Below are 18998 nucleotides of genomic sequence, written 5' to 3'. Positions count from 1 at the left end.
ACTCAATGCTCAATTATTCCCACCATACCCCAGAATATGGCTTCCCTGTGTCCACTTACCCCCAGAAGCAAACGTCATAACCCACAAAGAAACCTGCCCCTTGGCAAAGCCCTGCCCACATATACACGTGCTGGCATCCACCCGCAATCCACATATGTTTGCATATCAAGGGCTTTGAGGACGTTTGCTCTTACAGAAAAATGTTTTGGTTCATGACCCTACACAAATTCTGCTGGCTCTTTTACCAAAACACCTCATGGACCTCAGCATATATGCAAAATTAGCAATACTTTTAGAGTTAAATTTGCACAAAAAGAGAGGAACCAATTTTTGCTTGTGTAATATTGACTTGACTTCATGTCATCCAGTAGCAGCATTTGGTGAGACATCCTTCTGTGAAAATGTATGGCTCAATAACGTCAACACATTGTATAAATATTATTTTCTCCATTCAGAGTTCAACCCCCTTCTGCTAATCAGGTACGCACTTTCCTCAACATCCTTGTTGTCCCTACACACTCTATGACAAAGTTAAAATATCCTAGCAACGCGAACACAGAATTATTTATTCTAAAATATATGGCACATAGCCTGTTAGAAAGATGTGGAGGTAGAAACTAGTTCAATGGGCTTGCACCCTATTGGAATAACCCTTAGTTAATGACCAGGACTGTGATATGCCTCAACCCTAGATGTACCTCACTATGATGAAAAGTTGAACAAAGATCCAGAAATCCCTGTGAACTAACCAACACATTTACATTTTCTCTTACATTGGGTAGAGGATTAAAATAAGCCAGAATGTTAAGTCCATGCACATTTTAAGCTGTCATCCCCTTTATAAGCCAAGTGAATTGACTTCTTTCTGTTTTCCTTTCTCCACATAGCCTTGCCAACATCTTGTTCCAAAGCCATACCATTTCTCTTGTAACAGTTGCATTACAATCAAGGCCACACCTAAAGACCTCCATGTGTTGACCTTTCTAGTTTTTCCATAACTTAAGTAAATGCCCTTTGAAATTTGTTCCTCTGTACCTACAGAGAGCACTTGTTCAAACGCTCATGGCTCCAGTTTAATGGACAGCGACATGCCTTTCTTAGCTACATACAGCTTTCTAGTATCCTCTCTAAACTTCATCTTTTCCTTGAACTAACTAGTGAGGCTTATCATGTTTCCCTTAAGTGATCCAGAACTGATAGCAGTATAAAGTTTTCCAGAAAACTCTTCTCAAACTATGTTATAGGGAAGTCCGAGTCAGCCATCAGCTCCACACCGAGTCCTTTTATGTCAACTACGCACATCAGATGTTTACTTTCCCTATTATCACCCTCCTTTTCCTTTATTTCTCTCTCCTCCTCTACTCACTCTGGGGAAGATTTGCTGCATTTAACACAATGCAGTTCAAAAACCAACGTTCCTGCACTTACCTGCACCAAAGGATTAGAGTACAACTCGCACCCTACCAACTAAGATATGGCACTTTTTCTCTCTCCCCTGCAGTGGCCTACTTTAAGCAGCCTTATGTCATGAACACACCCTTGCACTATCATGCAAAGATGTGCGTGTGATGTCTACTATAAGTTTTGTACTAGAAGGTTACTCGTCTTGTTCTTAATACCATATCTAGACATACTTTAAAACTGTTTCTAGTTTTATGTGTGCTGTACATTAGAATAAACATGCAAAGTTGGACAAGTTTGAAGGAAAAAAAAGCTTTTTTCCAAAGGTAGCCCTGTCTCGAGGAAGTGTTTATTTTTACTGCAAAGCCTAATCTACCTCATGAGTAGATAGAGCTTTCTGCCAAAATCCTTGGGTAGTTGCTTGTCAATGCTCTTCCATTACCTGTGTTACACCCTCTTGAAGCAAAGTAGCATATAGCTCTACTTTGCCTTACCTTAGGGCTACTTTCCAGAACAAATCAAGTTTTGCACTGGAAGGTAATTTCCAGTTTCACACTTTGCCCTGGTTTTCATTATTTTTGTTAGACAACGCAGTGCAAAGTGTTAGTAAATTTGCCCCTCCGTGCCTTTAATCATGGCCTCTATTGGCTTATCTTCACTTCCATTTTCCTTTCATAATTCCTTCTTTCCTTACAGACATTTAGAAAACAACCTTTCCTCCAAAGTTTCCACAATTCATGCCTACTGCGGGCACCCCTTTATTTGTAATGTGCTACCATACTTGGAAGACGCATAAACTATTCTTCTCTGCTTATCTTTGGGTAGAAGAAATGCCTTCACTTTGGATATAATCTTATTTTCCTAATAAATAATGGCATTGGTACTGCAAATCACCTCCTCCAGAGCTGACCATCCATTACATGTAACCTTTCCAGAATCAAAGAACCTGAACCTGTATGCTGTGCAAAGTTTTTCTCTCTTGTCCTTTCAGATAGATTGAACAATAAGGGCCATATTAACTAACATTTTGCCTTATGGTTGCACCACTTTTGTGGAGCACCCATGATGCAAAATGCTAGTAAATATTTACAAAGCCATGCAAGGGGCTATTCGCGCAGCCTTGATGGCAAACTGCAGCAAACATAAAAAGAGGAAAATGTCTTCAGAGATTGTTTTTTTGCAGGAAGGTATCCCTTCCTGCACAAACACAATTCTCCTTGCAATGCAGGCACCCTTGTACCATGACGCAAGGCGGCCTGCATTGGCGCTAAGCTGCCTGAAATGTGCCAGTGCAAGGAGGAGAAATGCTCCATATATTTGTAAACATGGAAAATTTCTGCCTTCTTCCTTTCACGCCATGCAGCAACTTTGCTTGCTGCCCTGCGTTGTGTGAAAGTTTAGTAACTATGCCCCTAAGTGTTGCCTGAGTAAGAAACTAAGGGGCATATTTATGAGCCCCTTTGTGTCACTCTTGCAAATGAAAAATTAAATTTATCAAGCCGTGCAAGGACACCTTGCGTGGCCTGCGTGGCTTCATAAATCTCAAGTATTGTAATGCAGCGCAAATCACTGTGTTTCATTACTCTGTGTCAAGGAGGCATTTCCATGGGTTTTGCGTGGGTTTTCCCACACAACATCCATGGATTTTGATGCATTCAGAGATTTACAAGAACACGTAAACCTGGGAATGCACCAAAATGATACGCCTCTCAAGTTGAGGCAAGATTTTTCAGGGTCCTCAGGTGGTTGCCTGCCATGCTCTGTGTGCACTTGATTGGTCTGTATGTTTTCTTTCTTGCTTTAGACGATGAAGGAACACATCCCCCCTCAGGTTCTGTGGGACTTTACCATTTGAGTCAAGTGCTGTGTGTCTCAGGTTTTCTCTGGTATGCCTTACCTTACCATCAACTTGAACGCACACTCTCAAAATTAGTTTTCCCATACATAGAGTGTTTCTTCTAAACTAAGGGCATATTTATGCGACTGTCACACAGTGCAGTGCAGCACAGCAAGTCACCTTGCTGTACTGCACTACGTGACAGGGAAAGGGCAAGAATGCACCGTATTTAGGTCAATAAGGCGCATTCCTGCCTTTTCTCCTGCACTGGTTCTCTTTTGGCATCCTAGCGCCAATGCAGGGGCACTCTCCAGCAAAAAACAATCTCCTGAGGTATATTCCTCTATCTATGGGTGCTGCAGAACGCAGCACACATAGAAAGAGGAAGTAACGAGAGGAAAGAGGAAGTAATGAGGAGAAATAAGGATATTTATCCTTGTTACGCCTCCCTTGGGAAGGCGTAGCATTTTGGCGCATTCCCACGTTTACTACTTCTGGTAAATCTGGGAATGCATCAAAATTCACGCAGGTTGCATGGGAACACCCTCACAACGCCCATGGAATGCCTTCTGAGGGCAGAGTAAGGCAATGCAGTGATTTGCTCACCATTGTTTTAATCCATCTATATGGAGCCACTCAGGGCAACGCAAAGTGGCCTTGTGTGGCTCCATAAATCTCATTTAAGGTTTGTGTTGTGCATGTACCAAGTTGCGTGGTGCAAACGCAATATAAAAAGGCTCATAAATATTCCTCTATGTTCCCATGCGGGCAATGCTTCAGTGAATACCTTTTGATATTTTATGGCCCTACCAGTCTCCTCAAACATACGAGCTTTCAGCATGTTTAAAATATAAATTCTGTATTATCCTGGAGAGGCAGTCCGTTAAAGTGGCTGGCAACAGTTTTCCCCTGGAAACTGCTGCCAGACTATCCTGTACTGAATAGAATCGCTTATGTATGTGGAACATGTTCTTCTTCAGTGTTGAGTGGTCTGTAAATAAAAATGATTGAAACAAAATTGCACTCTGCAGTATTGCACCTTAAGTGCTGTGCCTGTCAGAATTTAGCTATCAAATGTGCATGCATTTCGGCATACTTTTTTGGGGCAAGGCAGCAGCTTTTAATGCAAAGAGGACAAGCTAGGCTCACTGTGGCCTTTTGACACACCACCTTTGTTTGCTTTTTCTTGCGGTCCTGGAGCAGTCATTCGTTACTTGGAAATATTCCATGTGGGTTCTCTTGTTAAACATGTATTTCCCAGGCTACCAGTACAATTGCACTCCAGCTTCATAACAAAAACTATGGGCACTAGACACTTTGTGCATTGCATAGATGAGCCAACCAAAGCTTACACTGGGGGTGTGTGTGTGCTGTTGGGGGGAGTGTAGAAATTTCTATACATTATTACATAGTAAATAAAACTCAAAAATGGTGGGGCATATTTATGATAAGGCTGTGTCATGTTTGCACCACGTAACGTGAGACATGCATGACGCAAATCTCTAAATCAGATTTTTGAAGCCACGAAAGCCTCCATGCATGGCTCTGGAGTATTACAATGCAGCGCAAATTGCTGTGTTGGGTTACTCTGCCCTGGGAAGGCAGTCCATGGGTGTTGCATGGATGTTCTCACCCAAATTCTGTGGATTTTGATGCATCCCCAGATTTACAAAAACTTGTAAACCTTGGGTTGTGCCAAATCTTACGCCTTCCCAGCCTGCAGCACACATAGAAAGAGGAATATGCCTCCCAGGATTGATTTTGTGCAGGAAGGTGCCCCTTCCTGCACACAAATAACCCTGCCTGCAGCACAGGCACCCTTGCACAATGTTGCAAGGATGCCTGCATTGGCGCTAGGCAGTCAAAAGGGTGCCAGCGCATGGGAAAGGACAGGATTGTGCCGAATTGTGATAAATACAGCACATTTCTGCCTTTTCCCTGTCACACAGTGCAGCGCAGCAAGGTGACTTGCTGTGCTGAACTGCATACTTCGGTCATAAATATGCCTCTTAATGTCACTGCTACATCTTCAGTATGACCTTTTTAGAAAAAAATAGGGTAGTTAACATAAGAAACACCGGGGGCAAGGCTAGCCATGAGCTCTTCTGGACACACCTCTGCAGGTTGCAGATCTCTGCCAGGTGGCTTGCTCCAGGGTCCTACAGCAGGAGATGGAGCGACTAGACATCAAGGTGGGTGGAGGCATTAGAGCACCTCCAGAGGCATCACAGATGGCCAATCATTGCTGCAAGTTATGGAATCCGATGAGGCATACTCCTGGCGATGTGCTAGTGGTCGAGATGGCATTGCCTATTTGCCTCCTACCAGATGGTGTGAGAGGCTTGTCCTGGAGGTGCCCTCCCAAAGCCCAGAGTGATTGAGGTGAGGATGAAGAGGTGCTGGACCAGAGGGTAGGAGCGGACGAGAGCTCACGCTGAGAATGTGACCTAAAAGGAGACCCATTGAAGAGTAGGCAACTGTGAAGCAGCTTGAAATGGTGCTGGGTGATCTGGAGAAGCCTAGAATGTGACACCTCGCAAAGAAGAGAAATGGAAAAGCAAGAGAGACAAGAAATACTTCTTTAAACTATAATTATCAACTTCGCCTGAGTATGGTGTGGCTGTTCTAGACAACGGCGGACAAGAGGCCAGAGTTGAACCAACCAGGGGAGAAACTTTGAGTTTGACGGTCCTCCAGAAACTGCAACAAGTTGAGTCTACATTGGGAGCTATGAATAGTAAACTGGCAGTCAATGAAGAGATATCAACGAGGTCAAAGTCTCGGTTTCCAATCAGGAGAAGTCTGATGAGGACCTTTAGAAATCAGAGATACCCCTGCATGACTTTCAATCCTGTCCTGTCCTAGTCATGATGCAGTTGGAGATCAAGCTCAAATCCCTGGTGGATGCCAGATGTGTTGACAGTGTACGCATTTTTGGATTTCCCTCCAGGGTTAAAGAAAAGGTGGCTCCAAGGGTTGAAATACACAGGTTTATAAACAAGTATTGCATGATGACTCTCTTCACCAACAGTGGTGGTGGAAAAGGCGTGCAGGCTATCAACAAAAGAAGGAGACAAGGGCCCCAGCGGTACCATAATTGGTGAACTGAGTAGTCTACAAGACTGCAGAGCAGGCTTAACTGCAGCTGGTAAGAAAAGATTGTTCATACAGGGCAGACGATTGATCCTGCTAGTTACAGACTACATCCAGTGGACCATTTGGAACTGATAGCAAATTCAGGCAATATAGCAAGAGCTTAATAAGATATACCCAACTGCTTCATTGTGGTATTGAAGCTGACAGAGAAGGCTGAAGGCTGTCTTCACATAAGTTGATGCTGCAGTTCCCCTAACCTCAAAAAAGAAATCACTAGTTTGATCAAATGTTGCCTTGAGGTGGGACATTTCAGGAGCTGAACTGTAGGTGTGCATGAGACTGGATTATAGTTTATGGCTGTTGAGGCAAGGATTCACTATGATTTGTTGGTTTGTTCCTACTAAGGCTTGTCACGTTTGATCGTCACCTGCCTCCATTTACAATCCGCCCCATCCTATTTTGGGCCCTCACAAGCTTGGGGATCTATTAGTGCTTGAATCCAGTGGTGCATTCAGAGATTGTGCATCTTGTAAGAAACTCCTTCTGTAGCCCCCAAATCTCTTGGTTTCCTGAGTCTCCAGTCAACTGGGCCTAGTGCAAGTCTTCCTGGGATCATAATAGCATTTCATTTTGCAGGGGAAATCCAGATCCACTTCCTGCAGAGCATATAAGGTACAAATCCATACCCAGGCAGAAAGGCTTTTGTCCTTGGACTAGAATCAAAATATCATCATTGCCAGCTTGCTCATAGCATTGGATGAGTGGGTAGTAATCATCCTCACTCAGGCCAGAAATTCACGTTTTACTGTTCCCCCTCTGCTCCCCCAACACCCACTGTCAAGAGAGCTAATTTCTGCTGAGGAACAGAACAGCAACCTTCAATCAATCAATCAGTGTATTTGTAGAGCGCACTGCCATCCGTGGGGGTCTCAAGGCGCTGAGGGGGGAGGGTGCTGCTACTGCTCAAATAGCCAGGTTTTGAGCCACTTCCTGAAAGTCAGCAGGTCTTCGGTCTGCCGTAGGGGCAAGGGAAGGGTGTTCCAGGTCTTGGCAGCGTGGTGGGAGAAGGCTCTGCCTCCAGAAGTCGCTCTTCGGATGCGGGGGACGGTGGCGAGGGCTAGGTTGGCTGAGCGGAGTTGGCAGGACGGGGTGTAGAAGGTGAGTCGTCTGTTGAGGTAGGCTGGACCAGTGTTGTGGAGCGCCTTGTGTGCGTGGGTGAGGAGCTTGAAGGTTCAATGAGGTTGTGGCATTCACAGGAGGAAGCTGTTATGCTGGTGTAATGTCATGTAATTTTCGTATTAAGCTTGTTATGCAAAATTCCGGAAATGACGTTATTATTCTACGTCATGTAAGTGCATGGAGTGTATGGCAAAAACTTATCATGAGCACACAGTAACAACACGAACGAGGGACTGGTGTTTACGGTGCTGGTGTTTGTTTGCCCTATTTTTTTGTACAAAATGCGTTCTCATGTCCAAAATTAATGTGAGGATTTATTTCATGTTAAAATATAGCCAAAGCCGGTTTTGTATTTCACCTAATTACGTGTTACTTTTCTGAAATTTTGCGTAATCACGCAAATTCAAATTGCGTGAATTTTGCCTAACCTCTACAGGGAACTTTTCCCAAGGCTTTCGTTACAACCAAATTACCTTCCAATCCCAGGCATAATTTTTTACGTCTCACAATATTTCAGGAATGATTCTTGTTGGTATGTTTTTAGCCTCCAAGCCAGCTTCATCAGGAAAAGAGAAAGAGGGCATTAAGTACTCATAGGCTTTCCTGATTTCAGTTTCTATATGCTGTGAATTCTGGTGAGGTTTTCCAGTGCTTACCATAATTTTTTTTAAATTGTAAAAAACAGTGGTTGTCCATATTTACTGTTTTTTGCTCTGTACAGAATCATGAAGGTGGTGTTGTTTTAGTGCCTAGAAAATGTGACTTTTATTTCCTTCCTTTGTTCATTCGAAAAGTCAATTATTCATCCTTCTTTCTTGTTTCTAATTTTCTTTTCTCTACCTTGTCCTTGAAGTCTCTAAGAAGTAACTCATTTTTTTTAATCTCTCTGCCTGTCTCATTTCCCAGCAAGTAAATTCCTCTTCCCAGAAGTCCGGGCCCAGCGCATGTTCATACATGGGGGTACCTTTGCTCCTCATTAAGATTTGACTGCAGCAGATGAAAGATGAATGGCAGGCATTTAACATACGTTTCTGCTGCGCTATTCTTCGGACTAATGACAGAACAACCAGATGAAGAATTTCTACTTAAGACGAGATATAGATTGGGAGGTGCTCTGGGGCATATTTATACTCTGTTTGCGCTGGATTGGCGTCATTTTTTTTTTTACATAAATCCAGCGCAAACTTAACTCCATATTTATATTTTGGTGCTAGACATGTCTAGCGCCAAAATATTGGAGTTCAAGTCATATTTGCCTGCAGAAAACTACCTTGCGTCAATGAGATGCAAGGTAGGCGTTCCAGAGAAAAAATTACTCTAAGGCCCTAGCATCTTATTTATCCTCCCATGAAAAAATCACGCACGGGAGGAGGGGGGGCCTTAAATAAATGCGCTAAGCCTGCTTATTTATTATTTAATGCCTGGGTATGGTCAGGTGTTAGGGGACCTGTGGCCCTTTTCCCGTGGTCAGAGACAATGGAAACAGCCCACAGGTGCCCTTCCCTGCCCCCAGGGACACTCCCACCGTCCCGCACCTGGAGGGCACCTAAGGATGAGGGGACCCATCCCAGGTAAGTATTTAATTTTTTATTCAAAGTGCCATGGGGGGGCTAACTTTGGCCCCCCCTACATGGCACTGTGCCCAATGGCCATGCCCAGGGGACATAATTCCCCTGGGCATGGCCATTGGGCTGGGGGGCATGTCTCCTGTCTTAACTGAGACAGGAGTCATGCCCATGGGGTTTTACCATAAAAAAATGAGGCTAGTCTGGGCAGATGCATCCTCCGACGCTAAACCCCCTGTTCCCCCTACGCTTCCCGCACCCGGCTAGCATCCTTTTCCATGACGCTAGCCAGACTGCCTGTTAGCGTCATACCATAAATATGACGCCCGGCCGGCGTCTTGGTATGGTGCTATCCGGTGGTAAACGTTTTGACGCTGAACTGCATTAGCGCAGTTCAGCGTCAAAAAGTATAAATATGGGCCTCAGTGGTCTGTTATTGCTGCCAAAGTCACGCTGCCAGCACTGTTATTTTTTTGAGGTACTAAGAAAGGGCTGGGCATTAGCCCTATCAATGTGGTATTAGAGTCTCATCTAGGCATAATCTAGCTGTACTTTGTCATAGGGGAGAAGTCGGATAAGGAATTACCACTCGTAGCAATGGGTCTTTGGTGACAGCACACTGTGCTTCTACATAAAGGAGCAGCTCGGGTAGTAGAGTAACTTTAAGACGTGCAGGATGCCTTAGTCCATTTGCCTGTGTAATTCACACCATGAATTACATTCATTTTTGTTAGGCATGGATGATTTTTTTGTTATTTGAAAGCCAGTGCGAGAACTGCTAAACTCTCATTTTTAGATGAACATTTAGTTATGTTAAAGTAGTGCAGGGACTGTGCTCCTGAAAGGCTGCCAAAAGCACTTTAAGTTTGCATTCTGTGCGGTGTTTACTGTATGACTGCATTTTCCACCTTTGGGGGGTGTTTGGACTTAATAGGTTTCATTAAGTTCTAGTTTCTGCAGCACAATTTTGCTTCATTTTGATATGGGGGGCAGTAGGAATGAAAGCTGAACTTGGTAATCCTGAAGCTGTATCAGGAACATGTTCAACTTTGGTATGCAGGCTTGGAATAGGTCCAAGCTGTAGATAGTGAGGTGTCAGCAAAATCAGCACGTAGACCCTTTCTGGACTTGTGAATGGTTCTGGGCATGATCATTATGTGGTCCATGCCATTCTGCATGGGAGATGCAGTTCCAATATGCATGCTTTTCCAATACTCAAAATGTAAAAACTAAGAACAGAAGTGTTGGGTTCAGTGCTTTATGGGAAGGCTTTGATTCTAGAGGCACACATATGCACAGTGATATTTGTTGCCACGATCGTGATACCTTAGGTTTCAGAAATCAGAGCTCCATTCCACCCTCATTGAAGGTGGATGACATCATGGTGGTGCCTCTTGTTGTGAAGATAGGACCTGTTCGTACTATAGATGAAAACCTGTTGACCACTACACAGCAATGTGCAGTGGACGATTAGATGAAGGCATATGAGGTGAGCCATACTCAAAAAAGGAGTGGAGTGAGGTCCTGGGAATACAGGGTGGCCCAGGACCTTGCGGATGGTCAAAACGGTGTAGTAAGTGGCTTTCCATGCCCTAAGTGGGTCACAGCAGGACCATCTGTTACAGAAAAGTGCTGAGAATTAGAGGCAGCACTTAAAATGCTTTGACAACAGCTGGTATTAAAGCCATAAATGTGTTGCAAAATCTCGTTCATATTGCCATATTTTACAAATAGGGTCAGTATTCCAGAAAATATTTGTGCCAGAAAAGGAGTAACGCATGATCATTTTGAAGTACTTGTGTTTTTCACTTGCTGGTAAAAAAAGATTAGAGACAACATTGTAATGAAAAATGTGGGGCTTCTACTCCAAAGAATTAACATTCAGGGAGAAATTTAATTTGATCCTGATACTTTTGAAAAAAAATGATTCAGACCGAACTTTTGTGAAACCTTTGGGGTTCTTGCTGGGAGCTAGTCTAAATTAGAACTTTGGGGTTGGTTTATTTGTCAAAGCATTTATCGTTTACATATAAAAGACACGTTAAAAAAGACCAAAATGTTGAATTTTCAAAGCGCCGCACTGCAAGTAAATTTAACATTAGCACTTATTAACCAACTAAATAATGACTTTGTCCATCTGGGAAAGATGAAAGGCTGGGACGGACCTGCTGGGTTTGAGTCATGACCTGCAAGTTGCACGCTGCTGCTGGCATAATTTCCCCATTAGCATTCTTACTGAAAATGGAACCTGTACTCTGCAGGTTGCTCACGTATCTCTGCACTTGGGGGCATAGTTACAAGTGGCTTGTGCTGCATCACTTTTTGTGATGCACCGGCAGCGCAGGCTGCAGGCCATGTTTACAAGGCCACGCAAAGCCACTTTGTATGGCTCTTTATACCCTTGTAGATACAGAGTAGGGCAACACAGTGCAAGTCACTGTGTTGCCCTACTCTGCCTTAAAGAGGCATCACGTGTGTGTTGTGGAGGGTGTTCCCACGCAACATTCATGGATTTTGACGCATTTCCCGATTTACAAGGATTTGTAAACCTGGGAAGGCGTCAAAAGCCTACGCCTCCTCAGGGGAGGCGCAATGAGGAGAAATAACTTTATTTCCCTCGTTCTTTCCTCTTTCCTTATGTGCTGCATTCTGCTACACACATTGAAGAGGGAAAACACCTCCATTGATTGTTTTTATGCAGGAAGGTGTCCCTTCCTGCAAAAAAACAATAATTCCTTCAACGTGGACACCCTTGCACCATGGTGCAAGGGTGCCTGCATTGGCGCATGGCAGTCAATTGTGCGACAGCGCAGTGGAAGAGGACAGGAATGCAACGTATCTCATAGATACACTGCATTCCTGCCATTCTTGTTTGACGCAGGGCAGCACAGCAAAGTGACATGCTGCGCTTCCCTGCGTCAAAAAGTAGGAATTAGAGCCCCTTGGTGCTCATTCGGTATATTATTGCATCAGAAATTAATAAATCAACAGGAAATATTGTCACTAACCACCACTATCGAGAAGCATACGTTATATTCTCCCAGGAGTCAATTCTCATTAGTGCTGAAAACGTATGTTTAAAAATTCTGAAGGCTCCTGAGTATTGCAGCCTAAACACAATAGAAATGTGTGGCGCAAACTTGTCAGAATTTACAAGATTTTCAGTGTTTTAGAATCATCAGCTGTTCAATATCATTAATGGCCTGGTAATAACAGTGACCCAGCATCATCAGCGCTGGTCTTAGTATATCATGAGTCCCTTGATATCATCAACATCGAAGTATAATAAGTGGCTCAGTATTATAATATTATCAGTGCCATCCTTTTAGCAGTGTTGTGCTGTCAGTGGCTCAACATCATCAGTTTATCAACCCCTCGGTTGCCTGGGGCGAGCTGGTCTCGTCCTCACACACGGTTCCTTTGTGCCGGGCATGAGACCAGCTCGTCCTGCACCCAGCCCACAAGGGGAGCGCTAGCGCTCCCCCCTGTGGTCCTCCCTACCACACCCCCTAGTCGGGGATGAAAGGGGAATCGCTTCTCCTTCCACCCCAACCTCCCCCCCCCAACAGCAATCTGATGACGTCAGAGCGCTCACAGCGCACTGATGTCATCAAATGCTGCAGAGGACACGCTGGAAGCCATTTGCTTCCAGTACGCGTGGTGAGAGGACGCATGTAAGGTGAGTCCTTCTCCTGGGGGGCGGTTGGGGGTGGAAAACAGACACGGGGGAAAGGAAAGAGTTTTTCCTTTCCCCCTGTGCGTGTTTTCAATGGATTCCTGCTCCACGATCGCGGACGAGGCCCGCAATCGTGCGTGGAGCAGGAATCCACCACTAGGCACCAGGGATGTTCTTATCAGTTTGTTTTGGGGAGCGACCCCTTGGGCAAGGGTCGCTCCCCTGGGGGTATACGTATATCCATGTTTTGGCCCCCCCTGGGGGCAGATAGGCCGTTTTTTTGGAACCCCCGGGGCTTGATCGCCCATGTTTTTGGCAGATCTCACCCCAGGGGGTCGAAACCCACTAGGCCCCTGGGATTGTGTTGTGTGTGTGTTTGTTGTGTCTTGGGGCACCCCTTGGGTAAGGGTCCCCCCCCCAAAGCGGGGACATTAGTGCTAGCCATTTCTGCCCCCCTTGGGGCAGATCGCCTATTGTTTTTAGGCCCGTCTGCCCCCAAGACGCCAGGGAATATTTTTTTTTGTCCCCCTTTAGTTTTTTTGTGCTGGGGGGCACCCCCTTTGTCAACGGTCGCCCCCCAAAGGGGGTACAGAACTGTTGGCCATTTGGGGGCAGATCGGCCTATTTATTTAGGCCTATCTGCCCTCCAGGGGGCAGAATCCACTTAGGCACCAGGGATGTTGTGTGTGTGTATTTTGTGTGGGGGAGCGGCCCCTTTGGCAAGGGTCGTCCCTCAAAGGGGGCACATTACTGGTGGCCATTTCTGCCCCCCTTGGGGGCAGATTGGCCTATTTTTTTCTAGGCCCATCTGCCCCCAAAGGGGGCAGAAGCCACTTAGGCACCAGGGAAAATTTGTAAATTCTTGGTGGCGGGTGTTTATCAACCTGGCAAAGTATCTGTATTTGTGATTATATCAGTTTATTTCTTCTTTTTGTTGTAGTTCAAAGCTTTTGCTTCCTTTGCTGTGGATCCTTGCGGTTTTGGCAGTAGTTGACCTGCGGTTTGCATAGTTGCATGTTTTAGGTAAGTAAAAGCAATTTACCCCAAAGGAGTATTGTTGACATGCATGAATGACATGTTTGTAGGTGGTAAACTAAATGCAGGATTGTGTGTGAAATTGTCCGTAGATTTGTGCACGATATTTGTGTTGTCTTATGTCTAATTTGCTTTTCTTTTTTTCTTTTTTGTGGGATATCATTGGTGATTGCTGTGTCTGTGCAGAGTAGTGGCTGGTGGGTCAAGCTTTTTCAGGCAAGTGACAGGTATAGTTTTTTAGTACATAACTCTTTGTGATAAAGCCACACTTGGTTTATTACTTGTTTTAGAAAGTGCTGGTTGTTGTTGGCAATCCATTTGTTGTAAGAAAGGATCATGGCTAACCGCAGAGTGACCGCCCACAGGTTGTTGGCATACTTTATGAGTTGACTTCTGACCACGATTATGAGACTGACTCTGCATCTGAGGCAGAGGAGGAAGTGAGAGATTCTGGCAATGAGTTTTCTGTCCGAGAGGAATCTTCTGATGAGGAGGCCACTCTGAGTGCAGATGAAGGGCCTGTTTTAGAGGACACTGATGTGCCAATAGTGCAGCAGGCTAGGGCTGAAAGGTTTCCCTTTGGAATATCTGACACCTGGGTTGCCCAAAACATGGAGCAGCCACAGTTGCCTGCCTTTACTGGTCTCCCAGGGTGTAGAGTAAATACAGAAAGCTTTTTGCCTGTCAATTTCTTTGAGTTGTTTATGGACAATGTATTTTTCGAAGAGATTGTTGAGCAGACTAATTTGTATGCGTAGCAGTATTTGAGGGACAACGCTGCCAAACTTAGGCCTCAGTCTAGAGCTACCCCTTGGGTTCCCACAAATTTGGAAGAGATGAAAAGGTTCTTAGGTTTGACTTTTTTGATGGGGTTGATAAGGAAGCCGTCACTGGCTTCTTATTGGTCTACTAGTCCCTTGATGGCAACAGCTATATTTCCTGGAGCCATGACTCGTAATCGCTATTTGCTTCTTCTTCGGATGCCCCATTTTGTTGACAATGCTTTAGCCTTGCCACAAGAGCACCCTGATTGTGAGTCTTTTTAAGATTAGGCCTATCCTTGATCATTTTGTAGATCGGTTTCAGAGGTCTGTGTTCCAGGAAAAGAAATAAGTGTGGGCGAGTCTTTGGTCCTGTTCAAGGGGCGTTTCGTTTTTAAGCAGTACATTCCTTGCAAGAAGGCACGGTATGGAATTAAATTGTATATGCAGTCAGAAAGTAGTACAGGATACATGTTTAATTTCCGGGTCTACACTGGTAGGGATTCCAATATTGACCCCCCTGGTTGTCTGCCCACTTTTGGAGTTAGCGAGAAAATTGTGTGGGAACTTGGTAGACGACTGTTTAACAAAGGTCACCATTTGTACGTAGATCATTTCTACACTGGAGCGCAGTTGTTCAAGGAGTTGTTCAGAGTGGACACTGTTGTTTGTGGCACAATCCGTTCTAACTAGAAAGGCTATCCAAGGGAACTTGTCTGTAAAAACTTGAGATGGGATAGTGCAGAGCCTTGCGGAATGATGAGCTGCTAGCTCTAACATTTTCAGACAGGAGGGATGTCTACATGCTAACTACCATCCATGGTGAGAGTACTTCTCCTGTGACTGTTTGGGATCAGGTTGCCGAAGTGCGCAAACCTGCGTGCATTTTGGACTACAATAAGCACATGGGTGGTGTTGATAGAGTAGATCAGAGGTTGGAACCTTACACTGCTCTTCGTAAGTCTTACATGTGGTATAAAAAGTTGGCCATACATTTACTTCATTTGGCAACTTTTAATGCTTTTATTGTGTTCAAGGATTGTTACCTGAGTCAAGGATGAAATTTGTTAAATTTCAGGAGTCAGTGATAGAGAGCCTTTTTGTGGTGGAACAGGCAAGAGTTCCTAGAGTAGCAGTGGTGGAGGATATGGCTAGATTGAAAGGTCGCCACTTTCCTGATCACATTCCTCCCACTCCCAAAAAAGACTTACCCACTAAGAAATGCAGAGTCTGTGCCCGAAGAGGTATCCGGAGGGAGAGCCGGATGTACTGCCCCGATTGCCCTTCAAAACCTGGGCTGTGTGTGGCCAGCTGTTTCAGGATTTACCACACACCAAAAACAAATTCTGGGAAATACCGTGAGCGTAAACGGCCTGTTTTATATTTTAATATGTTCAGGTTCACATTTCTGTCATGTTTTCAGTTAGAGCTTTTGTGTTTGTAGTTTTGTACTTATGTATAATTAGTTAGTGGTTTCTTTGTTGTTTAAAAACAAAACAAAAGTGATGGCTGTGTGCGTGGAGTGGTGCTTGGCTGGCAGTGTGCATGGAGGGGCGCTTGGCTGGGGGTGTGCGTGGAGTGGTGTTTGGCAGTCGGTGCCAGACAAACGTCAGTCCACACACATCAGCTAATGTGATTGCTGTATCAAGCATGTGGGCGTATGTAAGTGATGGGCCCTTGAGTGGCGCGTCTGTCGATGTGAGTTTTGTAATGTGCTGGGCCCGTGGCTGGCGGCGTGAATGGTCTTGTGCATGTTATGTATGCAAGGTGTGTGAATGGCCTGTAAAGTGGTTGGTGCCTTGTTGTGGCTTTACAGCTCACGAGTTGTGAGTCATTGGTTCAGTTTTTTGGCCTTTCAGTTATTAACAGTGCATTTAATTTTTGTGAAATCTCCTGTTAATAAAATTTGATCTACTGAACCATCACTCACCCTCGTGCCAAATCTAACAAGTATGTGTGGTAAAAATAACAAAACCTGCTCCACTGTAATCAGGCGTCGCAGCCACCCGTGACACGCTAAGTGTCTCAGATGGGACCCCGATGATGAAGCATGCCACCAACTTGGTTGGCGGGTGAGGGGTGTTTTTAACATAACCTAAGTGTGTTTCTTTTCACAATTTTAGTGTTTGACACATCACAGAAGTACGTGGACACATCAAAATGATCTATTACAAAACTACCTGTGTTTGGGGAGGGGGGGCACCTATGTTTTTTGTGCTGGGTGCGGCCTTCATCTAGGGAAAGCTACCACACCCAGACATTTTTTTTAACTAGACACCCCAAGGAGTCCATGGAGGTGTGGCTTGTGTGGATCCCCCAACATGTTCTTACCCAGACTCCTCTGCAAACCTCAAAATGTGCTTAAAAAAGCATATTTTCCTCACTTTTCTTTGTAGGATCACCGCTCCGGCACAAATTTCCTACCCTCCAGCGTTCCCCCAGTCTCCCAAGTAAAATGATACCACACTTGTGCGGGTCCCCAAAGCAGAGTCAGCCTAAAGATGTATAAAATAAAAATATGTGCTTATCAACTCGCTGTGCTATCCCCTCAATCTCTACATGTTTTTGGCCTTTTTCTGTTGCAGGCACCTGGACCACCCACACAAGTGAGGTATTATTTTTATCAGGAGATTTGGGGAATTCTGGATGGAAGGAAATTTGTGGCTCCTTCCAGATTCCAGAACTTTCTGTCACCGAAATGTGAGGATTTTTTATTTTTTTAGCCAAATTGTGATGTTTGCAAACTATTCTGGGTAACAGAACCTGGTGAGAGCCCCGCAAGTCACCCCATCTTCGATTCCCCGAGGTGTCTAGTTTAAAAAAATGCACAGGTTTGGTAGGTTTCCCTAGGTGCCGGCTTAGCTAGAGGCCAAAATCCACAGCTATGCACTTTGCAAGAAACAGCTCTGTTTCCTTTGGGAAAATGTGATGTGGCCACGTTGTGTTTTGGGGCATTTCCTGTCACGGGCAGTAGGCCTACCCACACAAGTGAGGTACCATTTTTATTGGGAGACTTGGGGAAACACTGGGTGGACGGAAATTTGTTGCTTCTCTCAGATTCTAGAACTTTCTGTCACCGAAATATGAGGAAAAAGTGTTTTTTAACCAAATTTTGATGTTTGCAAAAGATCGTGGGTAACAGAACCTGGTGATAGTCCCGCAAGTCACCCCATCTTCGATTCCCTGAGATGTCTAGTTTTCAAAAATGCACAGGTTTGGTAGGTTTCCCTAGGTGCCGGCTGAGCTAGAGGCCAAAATCCACAGCTAGGCACTTTGCAAAAAACAGCTCTGTTTTCTTTGTGAAAATGTGATGTGCCCACGTTTTGTTTTGGGGCATTTCCTGTGGCGGGCCCTAGGCCTACCCACACAAGTGAGGTACCATTTTTATCGGGAGACTTGGGGGAATGCTTTGTGGAAGGAAATGTGTGGCTCCTCTCAGATTCCAGAACTTTCTGTCACCGAAATGTGAGGGAAAAGTGTTTTTTTAGCCAAATTTTGAGGTTTGCAAAGGATTCTGCATAACAGACCCTGGTGAGAGCCCCACAAGTCACTGCATCTTGGATTCCCCTAGGTATCTACTTTTCAAAAATGCACGGGTTTGGTAGGTTTCCCTAGGTGCCGCCTGAGCTAGAGGCCAAAATCCACAGCTAGGCACTTTCCAAAAGGCACATCATATTTTTTTTTTAAAAGTGATGTGCCCATGTTGCGTTTCTTGTTGCAAGCATTAGGCCTACCCATGCAAGTGAGGTACTATTTTTATTGGGAGACTTGGGGGAACACAGAATAGCAGAACAAGTGTTATTGTCCCTTGTCTTTCTCTGCATTTTCTCCTTCCAAATGTAAGACATTGTGTAAAAAAGATGTCTTTTTGAGAAACACCCTGTAATTCACGCTAGTATGGGGACGCCAGAATTCAGAGATGTGCAAATAACCACTGCTTCTCAACACATTATCTTGTGCCCATTTTGGAAATACAAAGGCTTTCTTGATACCTATTTTTCAGTCTTTACATTTCACCAAATGAATTGCTATATACCCGGTATAGAATGGAAACCAATTGCAAGGTGCAGCTCATTTATTGGCTCTGGGTACCTAGGGTTCTTGATGAACCTACAAGCCGTACATATTACCGCAACCAGAAGAGTCCAGCAGACGTAACAGTATACTGCTTTCAAAAATCTGACATCGCAGGAAAAAGTTACAGAGTAAAACGTTGAGAAAAATGGCTGTTTTTTTTCACCTCAATTTCAATATTTTATATTTCAGCTGTTATTTTCTGTAGGAAAACCTTGTAGGGTCTACACAAATTACCCCTTGCTGAATTCAGAATTTTGTCTACTTTTCAGAAATGGTTAGCTTTCTGGGATCCAGCATTGGTTTCACACCCATTTCTGTCACTAACTGGAAGGATGCTGAAAGCACAAAAAATAGTAAAAATGGGGTATGTC

The sequence above is a fragment of the Pleurodeles waltl genome, chromosome 4_2, assembly GCF_031143425.1.
Source record: "Pleurodeles waltl isolate 20211129_DDA chromosome 4_2, aPleWal1.hap1.20221129, whole genome shotgun sequence".
NCBI lineage: Eukaryota > Metazoa > Chordata > Amphibia > Caudata > Salamandridae > Pleurodeles > Pleurodeles waltl.
Note: the sequence above shows the minus strand (reverse complement) of the source record.